General features: G+C 38.6%; 1 non-coding gene across 1 annotated transcript; it reads left to right on the top strand.

Moving 5' to 3' along the window:
* Positions 1-9,741: 9,741 nt before the first annotated feature.
* LOC150069454 (U6 spliceosomal RNA) lies at positions 9,742-9,849 on the top strand. Its single transcript, XR_016538428.1, has one exon. It is a non-coding gene; the product is annotated as a U6 spliceosomal RNA (small nuclear RNA).
* The last annotated feature ends 2,512 nt before the right edge of the window (positions 9,850-12,361 follow it).

The raw sequence follows: 12,361 nt of genomic DNA, 5'->3' as shown, positions 1-12,361 counted from the left end.
CTTGTTCCTTCTTCATTTACTCCCTCCAGGCCTTTAAAACTGTTATTAATATGGACTCTAACAGCTTTATTGGGGTCTAGTGCAATAAATCACTACCATATAATAGGTTATATGCCTGTAATTAACCTTCATATCATCATTACTAATAATGTTTCTCTTTCTTATATGCTCCTGTTAATCTTGCAACATGTCTGTGTTAGGAAGTAGTCATAACTAATTAGCATCCTTCAGATAAGTCATGCTACTTACTATAAATACTCTTCAAGACAGTTTATGTTCTTATGGATTTGTTTACAGCCTAAGTAAGTATTCTATCACTCCCGGTGATACTGGAGTTCATCTGGGGTAGGGCATATACATAATTCCTTCCATGACATATGCTTTAAAACTAACCACATTTTGTAATACTAAAGTTGGAAATAAACTTTCTTGACATTTAAGACAAATATCTTTTTTCTTCCTTCCTTCCTTCCTTTCTTCCTTTTTTTTTTTTCAGTTGCGGGCTTAAACTCAGGGCCTGGACACTGACCCTCAGCTCTTTTACACAAAGCTAGCACTCTACTACTTTGAGCCATGGCCTCTTTTCCAGTTTTTGAGTGATGAATTGGATATAAGAGTCTCAGGGGGACTTTTCTGCCCGGGATGGCTACAAATTTTGATTCTCAGATTTTAGTCTCTTGAGTAGCTAGGATTATAGGTATGAGTTATCGGTACCAAACTAAAACATGTCTTTAAAAAGCAAAGTGAGACTTTCTATGACTGGGGAAAAAACACATTGGTAAACTTTATATGTTTTCATTTATTTAATAAATTTTAACCATCAGCAAGCCAAACATTAGCAGGGCACTGTTCTAAGCATTTTTTATAGGTTTTTCCCAAGTCATAGAAGATGTCTGAGAGAACAGTGCTTATTAATCCTGACCAGCCTGAAATAGAATTAAGATGGGTTAAACATAGATCTGGTCCAGTTTAAGAATGTAATCATGTAATCTTGCACATTTTTTTGTGACATTGGGTTAGAATTCAGAGTCTTGCCCTAACTAAGCAATCCATCTGCCACTTGGCCAGTTTTCTTTGCGTTAGGTCATTTTTCAGAAAGAATCTTGCTTTTTCTCCTGGCATGTAGCTGGACCATAATCCTCCTACACATTCTGTCTGAATGACTGGGTTTACAGATGTATACCCAGCTTATCTGTTAAGATAGTTACCTTGATTATAAGCATGAGCCACTCCAGCCAAATGTATTACAAGATTTAGTTTGTTTAAATGTATGGGTAAAATGTTACTAAATCCAAGTCTCTTGAGTAACTTTAAGTAATTTGCACAAATATAAAAAAATGAAAATTGATTCTAAAGTTCTATCTGTTGGATTTGATTAAAATTCTACTTTTTTTGTGGGTCATAGGGCTTGAATTCAGCCTGGGAACTGTCCCTGAGCTCTTCGCTCAAGGCAACCACCCTACCTTTGAGCCAAGCCCTACTTATCATTTTCTAGAAGTTAATTGGAAATAAGAGTCTCAGGTCCAGATAAGAGTCTCAGGTCCTTTTGTGCTGGCTGTGAACCTTGATTCTCAGATCTCAGCCTCCTGAGTAGCTAGAATTACAGGCATAAGCCACCTTACCCGGCTTAAAATTCTATTTCTTTAGAAGACTAATATTTCAAATAGTTGCATTTTCCTATCCTAGGTACTGGGTTGAACCAGGTTCTCCAGTATCAAAGATTTCTTTTCTATCACTTTAATTCATCCTCTACTCCCCAAATTTTTTTGTATATCTCTACAGTTTCATTTTATCCAGATTTATATACTAAAATCTTAAATGCAAGAAAGGCTTGTGAAATATTGTTAATGAAAAATTACAATTAGTTCCAATGAAATAAATAATTCCAAAAAGCCTGTTAGTTTTCTTTCGTTTTAGAAGATATTCATATAAAATGAATATAAGTTCAAAGGACTAATGTTCTTTTCATTGCTGTCACATGCTAACTACCTCATTTATAAGTGATTATTTACGGAGCTGGCTTATAAAGTTGTTAAGATTTGCATTCCACTTAAATTCTCCTGTGATTTATTTTATTAGATGTATATTCAAGTTTTTAAAACTAAGACAATTATCATAGCTTAAAAACACCAAAACACAGCACCCGATTAAAAACATGCCATGGGTTATGAAAACACTCACTGGAACCAAGCTTATCTCAGGAAGAATAGGAAATCAACAGTGCAGTCTAAGCAAAAAGATCTAAAATTGAACTTGCTGACCCGTCATTAGGAACAAAACCACACCTGCCTCTTCTGCTCCTCAAAATACCTAGTATTTACCGGTAATTATGCAGAAACTTACCTTACAGGGGAAACTCATAAGTTATTGTTATCACTGCTTTTTTCAGTTAAACTAAAAATCATACTTTGGTGTTTCAAAACCAAGCAAACTCCAGAAGGCCAAATAAGGAAGCCAGATGTATGTCTGTGGCTCTTTATGCTACACTGAGAGTGAGGTTAGTCTGAGCATTGCGTGCCACTCTTGAAGGGCTGTAGGGAATGACTCATTTGTTTTATCATTTCTCATGAAAGCGAGAAGGTGGCAGCCATCACTGGAAAGCGAAGTATGAGCAGTGACTGATCTCACAACTGAACTGAGGAAAGCAATCACACGCAAAGGTTCCAGCCTCCTCCCTCTCAGAAGAAGCCAGCAGCTTCAGCTTCGTAGAAGATACCCACTGACATAAAAACCAGAAACAACTTCTTTTCAAGCATTTAATGGTAATGATTCTTTTCTCATTCGCACAGCACTTATCATGCTCTTCACTGGTACATTGCAAGTTACATGATAGTCACTGAGGACTTTTTAAATTTGAATGTTTTCTACCGTGTATGGTACAAATAATTCTTTCTTTTTATTTCCTCTGAAAGAGGTGCACATTTAATAGAATGCTGAAGACAGTGCCACATGAACACGTAAGGCGTTGTTGGACTAAAGAAATAGTCCTCTCAAATACGGGAGTTGATAGCAGCCTTAGAAACCACGTCAGACTCAAGGACTCTGACCCTCTGATCTCCTTCACCTTCAAAGTGCAGGGCGGGGCTCTTTCTGAAATTCTCCCATTTGCCTAAAGACAAACTCTCCAAAAAGGAGAGTCATTTGTCCCTTCCCTAGGAATTGTCTCAGCTGGGGAACTTTAACTGCAGCACTGGAAAAGAGATTAAGGGTGCCCATCACCCACGTAGGTTGCCTGACTTATTTATATAACCAGATAACCTTATGGCTCAGTATACATTTCCTTTTCCTCCTCCCCTCTAATGTGTCTCCAACTTCTGTCTTAATCTGGAAGCTCCAGAGTCTCTCTGTAGCTCACCATGCTGGGAAAGCTTCAGTCACCTTCTTTAGGTTGTGTGGGACTTCATACATATGCACACAATTAAAATGAGTGGGTTTTTTTCTGTTTAGTTGGTCTATTATCCATTATTTCAGAGTCAACTACTGAACCTCCAGGGGGCTAGATAATACATATAATTTATTTCTTCTCCTCCTCAGAGTTGAGGAATGGGTGACTGGAATAGAAGGGCAAACGAGGAGAGATAATGGAGAAAATCAGCGTCTCTTCCTCTTCTGGGACAGCGAGACATCATTTTGATTGAGCTGAACTACAGAGACAGATATTAATGTTCTCTGTGGATGTGGAATGAGAACACAGCTTTTGCTAAGCAATTACAGGGAGAAGATATAGAAAGACAGGTGGTTCTCAATTCATTTCATCCTTAAAGCAAGCCAGGAACAATAAACATTGTGTCCCAATTTTAGAGACAACAAAGTTAAGAAATCAAATTGATGAGAAAAGGAGAGGAAACTGATGGATAGCCCGCCTTGTATTTTCAAAGCCTATCTGTCTTTGTTGTGACTAGTAGCCAAAATGTTTGCCTTCTATCAGCTAATGAAGTATATCCTCCTATATTATCTCAACTTACCCTCATTAAAGTTCTTCCTACTCAGGTAGGAAAAATGAGTCACAAGATCACTCATCCAGGAAATAATTGAGGCATGAACTCTTTCATCCTTTCCTCTTACCTCTCATGACTGCTTCTCTCCTCTCCTCAGGATTTCTGAGAAAGCTCAAAGCCTCATACATTCTCACATCCATCAGTAACCCAAAAAGGAGTCTTGGTCCATTTGCTTTATAGCACTCTTCTCTCTTAAAAGACAAAGTCTCTTAGGAGTCATATCACTTAAATTTTTCATGTCATTTGCACTTCACTATAACCAAGTATCTGTGACAATTTTGCTTTTGGATTTTTTTGTAGGAGACTTTATTTTTAGAATAGATTTTTTTGTTCAAACAAAAAAAATGAACAGATTCTACAGCTTACCTTATGGTTCACTCTTGGTACTCAGTATGCTATGGCTTTGGACAAATACATCATTACATGAGCCTGCATTAGAGTAACATACAGAATAGTTTCACTGTTTTTTAAAAAATATGTGATGTTCCACCTGTTAATCCTTCTCAACTCTACAACCATTGCTCTTTTTGTTTCCTATAAGAGAACTTATGGATGTAGGAAAAAATAAAAATTAGAACAGCAATCCAGATGTGTATTTATTCCCAGCTACGGCAGGGTGATTGCTGGGGCCAAGAAGTTTCCGACCAGCCTCAGGAATATGTCAGAAAAAGAAAAAAATGTAGAACACATAACACACACACACACACACACACACACTCACACTCACAAGATGAGGGTATTTAGTACATAGGCATACAAGATGAGGGAAGGAACCGGAAGACATACAGAGCAGTTTGTAAGTCAGAGACATGCCTTTCTCTAAACTCAGTCTTGCTGAAAACTTAATGCAACAGCTTAGTGGCTCTCAAACATTTTTTAACAGCAGAAACTTTTGTTAAGGAAAAGTTGATATTTACTCATATAATCTATTGAGATAGGGTATAACTGAAGTTAATTTATGCTAGAATGAGAGTTATCTTCTTATGCTCACTCATCATCTGCTTGGCTGGTTAGGAAAATGAAACAAGCTGGATCCTCTTTGTCCCTGAAAAAGCATTTCTTGTGCAGTGCTGTGCAGGAGCTGGCAGGGCCGGCTGGCAAGAGACAAGTGTGCACATATTTTCCTAACGAACTCTGTGTTCTGTGAAATGACATGGGGAGCTTGAAATCGGACCTAGTGGGTGTATTTACACTTTGAAATTTAGCAAATGCTACACATCAGCACTTTTTGAACTGTAGAATTTAATTTTCTAGCTACTGGTGCTGGCAGGAAAATAAAAACATGAAAGATACAAAGCAGAAGATGCTATGGAAGATTTTTTTTAATGATTTTAGATGTATTAGAAAAGGCTTTTCATAAAACCCTAGACCTTTTTTAAAGCTATAAACAAAAAAATTGACACAAAAAATCTGATACAAAAATATCTGCTTATGTATTACAATGGGAAAACTTGTACACAAAAGGATTGCTTTTCTTATTCCATATACACTTCTAAAAGGAATAAGATTAGAAATCGATCGACATATTCATATGCAGAAGATATTAATTGGCAATTAAATATAAATGTGTGCTGCCATAAGTATATAAAAAAGCTTAATCTCATGAAGAATTAAGCTCAAATTTCAAAAAGAATTTTTTTGTGAAAAGTATTTTACAAAATCCTGGAGTAAGCTAAAATAATAAAGGTTGGTGTGGGGAAACCTACTCATTTAGTGTAAGACATGGCTAATTTACATAGAATAAATTTTAATAAAATTTTAAATCCAGATTGTCTTCAATTGTCTTCTAGGAATTTGTCTTACAGACTTCTATTAATTTTCATTAAAATGAGCAAGTGTATGCGATCACTGTAGCATTGTTTGCCCATTACTTTTGTATGGCTGCAATAAAAATTACTCTAAAACTTAAAAGCAGAAAGCCACAGTAAGCACTATGATCCCACACAGCCTCTGTGTCTCTTTAATTGGGAAGCATAATGTATGTAACATGTTCAGACTGCAGCCTTGACTTGATGGAGTGCAGTGAGAAGGCCTAGTTCCATGTAACTCATTCAGGAAGCAGCAGGAGGCCTAAGGTCTTCACCTACAGACCCCTCAGTGTGACCCTTGACATGCTCATGGTTATCTACCAGTGTGAGTGACCCTAGAGAAACTAAAATAGAAACCAGAATGCCCTTATGGCCTGGTCCTGAAAGTCATACACTTCCGTTTCCACAGAATAGTACAATCCAATGAGCACCAGGATGGAAGGCTATCTTTGTGACTATCAACCACAGTCTGGAAGAAGCAAGGATGAGAGAGAAAGAGAGAGAGGTACTTACTGTTTGTACAGAATTACATGGGAGTCTAACCTCAAAATCTAGCCACCTCGCCGAGAGCCAGTAGCTTTCACCTGCAATCCAAGCAGCTCAGGAGGTTGAGATTTGAGAATCACAGTTTAAAGCCAACCAAGGCAGAAAAGTCCATGGGACTCTTATCTCCAATTAAGCACGCACATGCACATGCATGCACACACACACACACACACACACACACACACACACAGCCCGAGGTGGAGCTGTGGCTCAAGTGACAGAGTGATAGCCTTGAGCACAAAAGCTCAGGTACAGCATCTAAGGCCCTGAGTTCAAGGACCCAACAGCAAAAAGTATCTGGCTACTATGCCCATGTTCTTCAATGAATTGCTGTCTTTCTATTCCATGTAGGGACAGTTACAAGTGCATAAGCCTGCAAAAAACAGAGAACGGTTTCACCCCAACACTGCAGATAAATGAATAAACAAACAGATACAGGAAGTGGTTTGTTGCATAAGAGTGAGTTTCTATCCCACTTTCTATAGTTGTATCATCAAATCACAGGGTTGACTGATAAAAAATCTGGGCCAGACTATTGATGGGCAAATTAGTACAACCACTCTGGAATGCAGTTTGGAGGTTCCTCAAGAAAACTAAACATAGAATTTGCCTACGATCCAGCCATGCCATCCTTGGGCATCTACCCAGAACTTTACAAGTAAGGATCTATGCACATCTATGTCCACTGCCAATTTATGGTAACAGTCCAATAGGTAAGTTATGGAGACAGTGCAGATGTCTTCCAACAGATGAGTGGATCAATAAAATGTGGTACTTATACACATTGAAATTTTATTCATCCACTAAAAGAATAAGATTATGTCAGAGAAATGGATGGACCTAGAACAAACTACAGTAAGTGAGGTAAGCCAAGCTCAGAGAGATCAATGGTGAATATTTTTTTTCTCATATGTGGAAGCTAGAAACTAGATCTAAAATATAATTGGACATGATAACCTATACCGGACTCCAGGCATTCACACACAGACAGACTAAAGGAGGATTCCCTTGACTCTTCTGAACATTTAACATGCTCTTTTTTATTTATTATTATTATTTTTTTGCCAGTCCTGGACTTGGGCTCAAGGCCTGAGCACTGTCCCTGGACTTTCTCAAAGCTAGAGCTCTATTACTTGAGCCTTAGCACCACTTTCAGCTTTTTTTCCTTGATACATGGTACCAAGGAATCGAACCTGGGTATTCCTGCATGCTAGGCAAGCACTCTACCACTAGGCCAAACTCCTGGCCCTTAACATACTCTTTTATCAAAACAAATTTCAGGAAATGAACGCATGAGGGCTTTTGTTGTTGATGGTGGTGGTGGTGGTGGTGGTGGTGGTGTGCTAGTGTTTGCTTTTGCTTTGGTTATTTTTCTTTTGGGGGGTGCAGAAAAGGAAGCAGGATGGTGAATAAATGTAGTCATGCTATTCAGTATACACTGTGTGGGAATGAACTATGTAGCTTGTGAGCAGGAATGGAAAGGGGAAACTGAGGGAAAGTGAAGGAGAGGGTGGGTGACATCATCTACAAAACTAATGCACTCATTATTTGATTCATGAAATGGTGACCCCTCCATACAGCACCTCAATTAATAATGGACTGATTTTTAATCAGTTGCAGAAAAGCTTCAAGATGATTAATAGTTCTTATTTCTGAATTCAATAGGTCAGGTTAATCATGTAAGATGGACAAAAGAAAAGTTCTCTAGTCTATATTTTATTTCCACAACTATTTATGTTACTTATTACCGAAACCATTTTTTGTTTTCACAGAACACTAACTATAAAATCCTGACAAATATTTTATAAAAAGTATAGTCTAAAGCTGGGCACTATGGCTCATGCCTGTAATCCTAGCTACTCAGGAGGCTGAGATTTGAGGATCAAGGCTCAAAGCCAGCCCCGGACCTGAGACTCTTCTCTCCAATTAACCTCTAGAAATGGGAAATGGGGCTTGACTCCAGGGTAGGGCAGTAGCCTTTGAGTTGAAGAGCTCTGGGACAACACCCAGGCCCAGAGGTAGGGCAGTGGCCTTGAGCTGAAGAGCTCGGGGACAGCGCCCAGGCCTAGTTCAAGCCCCTGAGACATGAAGTAAAGTGCTGATTTTTGTGAAAATTTCCTACCTCAGTGGCTCAGAATATAATCTGAGATCAGACTTCTTTCTGCCAACATTTGGCCTTGTCGTGTTGAGCAAATATTCCATTCATCCCTTCACTCCTCATGAGCACATATGGGGATAACTCCCTGGCAGGACTAGTTCAGGTACTGAATAATACATCAAATAGTAACTCCTGAGTTAGTGCTAGCTTTAATTCTAACTGATGAGAAGGGAAGTGTGGTGCTTTCACACAAAGTTAAAATTGTAAAGAGATAACGTTATCAAATGTCAGGGGGGTCAGATGAGAGTTACTGATACAAAGTATGGGTAGGTTCTAAGTAAGGGGAGGGCATTACGAGTTGGGTGTTTGAGGCCACCGGGTAGATTCTCAGAGCAGGAAAATTTGAACAGGGTCAGGAAATCTCTTATTTTGTCCAACTTTGATGTGGCTCAGCCTCACATGTTGTTACATGAAAAAAATGTTCTCAGCTCTGCTAGGGTGGACTCTCCTGTGTAGCTGACCACAAAAAGCAAAAAACAAGGAGACTATAGGTGAGAGGTCAATGCAAAATAAAAAATATACACAGAGGCTACCTGTTATTTCTGCAAAAATAATAAAAGAGTAAAAAGAGGAAAGATCTATCCTTTTTGTTTTTACTTTCCAGCTAAATCCCTTTATCAGATTACCCAACAAGTTTCACTTAAAAGAAAGCGTGCTTCATGTTAGTCAGAGAAAGTAAAGTAGCCTCCATCAATCTTACATCAATACATCTGCCCACGTATATAGTGCACTGGGAGAGTAATAAGTAGGATGTGAATGTGACTAGACCCAGCACTAGTGCCTCACACTTGTAATCCTAGCTAGCTTCCCAGGAGGCAGAGACCCAGAGGTTCTCCATTAGAAGCCAACGTGGGCAGAAAAATTCTTGAGACTTCATCTTCAATTAACCAGGGAAGAGCCAGGCCAGGGGTATGGCTCACATGGTATTGTGCTAGCTGTAAGCAATTATAAGGCTCTGAGTTCAAAATCCTACTAGGACATATAGGAAAGAAAACTGACTAGACTCTTCTGATTAATCTCCTCTACACCTCCTTATTTTTTTAAAAGATGTACTTATTGTTTATTTACATTAACATTGAAATCTTACAAATAAAAATAAAATTTATACATGTATTTAAAATTTACCTCAGTAAATAACTTTTGTTAAATACCCATTATATGCACACTACTAATTTAAAGTAGTGAATTGGCTAACCAGTGTTACAGATCCTTTAAAATATTACTATCAAAATGGTGTTGTAGCGCTCACTTCAGCACTAAAATTGGAATGATACAGAGAAGATTAGCATGGATCCTGCATAAGGATGACACACAAATTCGTGAAGCATTCCATATTTTTGCTGCCATTACAAAGAATGATATGGACCCATTTATAAATAAATGGAAGATTTGGAAAAAAATCATATTAAGTGAAGCAAGCCAGGAACATAGGCTCAATGGTTTCCCTCATGTGTAATAATTAGTACACATCTAGGGCTCTCCTAGCAGAGGATTACAATAGCTCAAAACCTATGCACAGATGGCCATATAGGATGAGACTAAACGAAATGAACTCTAGGATATGGAACAAGAGGCTTATTTTTGTGATTGTTGTTCTCAATGTACTATGTGGCTATTTCTTTTCTCTTTTTTGCCCTTTATGGTTAATCTCATTTGGTACTATATCTGACTTTGTTACCTGGTGTATTATATATACATTTATTTGTTTATTTGAAATAGGAAAGGGAACAGGGGCAAACAAGATGATTAGGAGAGAGTGAAGGGAGGGAAAGGGGGACAAAAACATGAGAAGGGGTATCAATGTTCAAGAAGTAATGCAACCACTACCTGACTAATATAACTGTAACCCCTCTATACATTACTCTGACAACAAAAAAAGAAAAAAAACTGTTGTATTTTTTGCAGTTCACCAAAAAATATACTTTCATATTAACTTTTTCAATAATCAAAATAACTCCTTGAAATCAGGAAGGAACACATTCCGATGATGTTATTTTCAATTCATTTATTATATCAAAATCCACTAGAATACTTTAAAATTATGTGCTGCAAGCTAGACTCATATAAAAACAAACCTGAATTCACAGGAAGTTTACATTGGTCCATGCATAGCCATTTAGTTAACTACAAAGTAAGTGGCACACATGTATGTAAAAAACTGAAAATGGTAAGAAAGCAGTTTCTCACAGATAGTGAGGAGTTGCCATGTATTCTGCTTCTGGTGATTTACTGGAGCAGGATTTATTTAGGAGAACTAACTTTCTCATGTTTAACCAGAACACAGTTCTGTGGAGGTAGTTGAACTTTTCTTATTTTTCCATAGAAGTTTCTAGAGTGGGAATATTCAGGAGAGATATCTTCCAATTCAAGGATTTTATTTCCAACTTTTAAAATTCTCCATTCACAGCTCTTGGAACTGGTCTACTTGTCTGTAATCACAAGTAAGCTCAATATTTTTACAGTCATGCTTTCCCTGCCGAATTACTACAGTTTGCTAGCTCACTGCTGGGTACCTGACATGGCCAGGTCCATTTAGGTCTAGTCTATAGTCTATACAACTTCCCAACCCTAGAGGCCTTTACATGACTTTTTAATTTGAAGTAAAGAGCAAAAATGGCATTATTCTTGTAAAACGTTTTGGATGGCAATTAATAACTGTCAACATTATTGATGTTGTCTTCATTTGTTTTCGCTTTCAATAAATGCAGATCTTAGTCAATTCTGTTCTGCCTACCTTTCTTTGAACTACTACCAGATCTCTAAAGACAGTCACACATCTTAAATCAATCCCTCTGTAGATCACCAATGAGAAATCTGCATTTATTTTATTTTTGTTCCTTGTTTCTGTTTTTTTTTTCTTACCTTTCCAACTATAGTTAAATGATCTAATTAGAGGCTGAAGTTTTGCTCTAAAAGGCTACAAACATAAAACATATTATTTGGGTGCACTAATGAGCAATGTAAGCTGGAATGCCAAGGGGTCTGGGGTTTGTTCTAATTGATGTTAATCCCCCCACCCCGCCCATCCCCTGGGTCATAAGGCTGAAACTCGGCCTGGGCCTTGTCCCTAAGCTCTTCAGCTCAAAGCTACCGCCCTACCCTTTAGCCAAACCCACTTCCTGTTTTCTAGAAGTTAATTGGAGATAAGAATCTCAGGTCTTTTTTGTGCCGGGCTGGCTTTGAACCTTGATCCTCAGATCTTAGCCTCCAGAGTAGTTAGGATTACAGGCGTGAGCCACCACACCTAGCTTGTTGTTGTTTTTTGGCCAGTTCTGGGGACTGAACTCACAGATTGACCATTGCCCTTGGGCTTTCATCAAGGCTCATGCTCAACCACTTGAGCCATAGCACCATTTCTGGCTTTTCTATGTACGTATATGGTACCAAGGAATTGAACCCTGGTCTTCGCCTATGCTAGGCAAGCACTCTACCAGTAGGCCAAACTCTGGGACTCTGATTCTAATTTTTACCATGTCATTTTGAGGTTAAATTTCAAAGACACAAAGCAACAAGAGTTATGCTGTCCAGCTGTCCAGCCAAGGTGTCCAGAGAGCAGAGATTTTTTTTTTGTCAGACCTGAGTCTTGACTCAGGGCCTGGACACTGTCCTTGGGTACTTTTTGCTAAAGGCTGGTGCTCTATGACTTGAGCCATAGTACCACTTCCCGCTTTTACTGTGTATGTGGTACCGAGGAATCAAACCCAGGGCTTCGTGCATGCTAGGTGAGCACTCTACCACTAGGCCACACTCCTGGCTCTGGAGCAGAGACTTTTGCAGAGCCTCTCAGGGGAGGTGGGCACTGCAGCTTCACTCCTGGCTCCAATCATTGCTGCTCCCTGTAATGGAGCACT

Source organism: Megascapheus bottae, chromosome 1 (assembly GCF_031878675.1).
Source record: "Megascapheus bottae isolate mThoBot1 chromosome 1, mThoBot2.hap1, whole genome shotgun sequence".
Lineage (NCBI taxonomy): Eukaryota > Metazoa > Chordata > Mammalia > Rodentia > Geomyidae > Megascapheus > Megascapheus bottae.
This window is presented reverse-complemented; position numbering and strand designations above follow the sequence as displayed.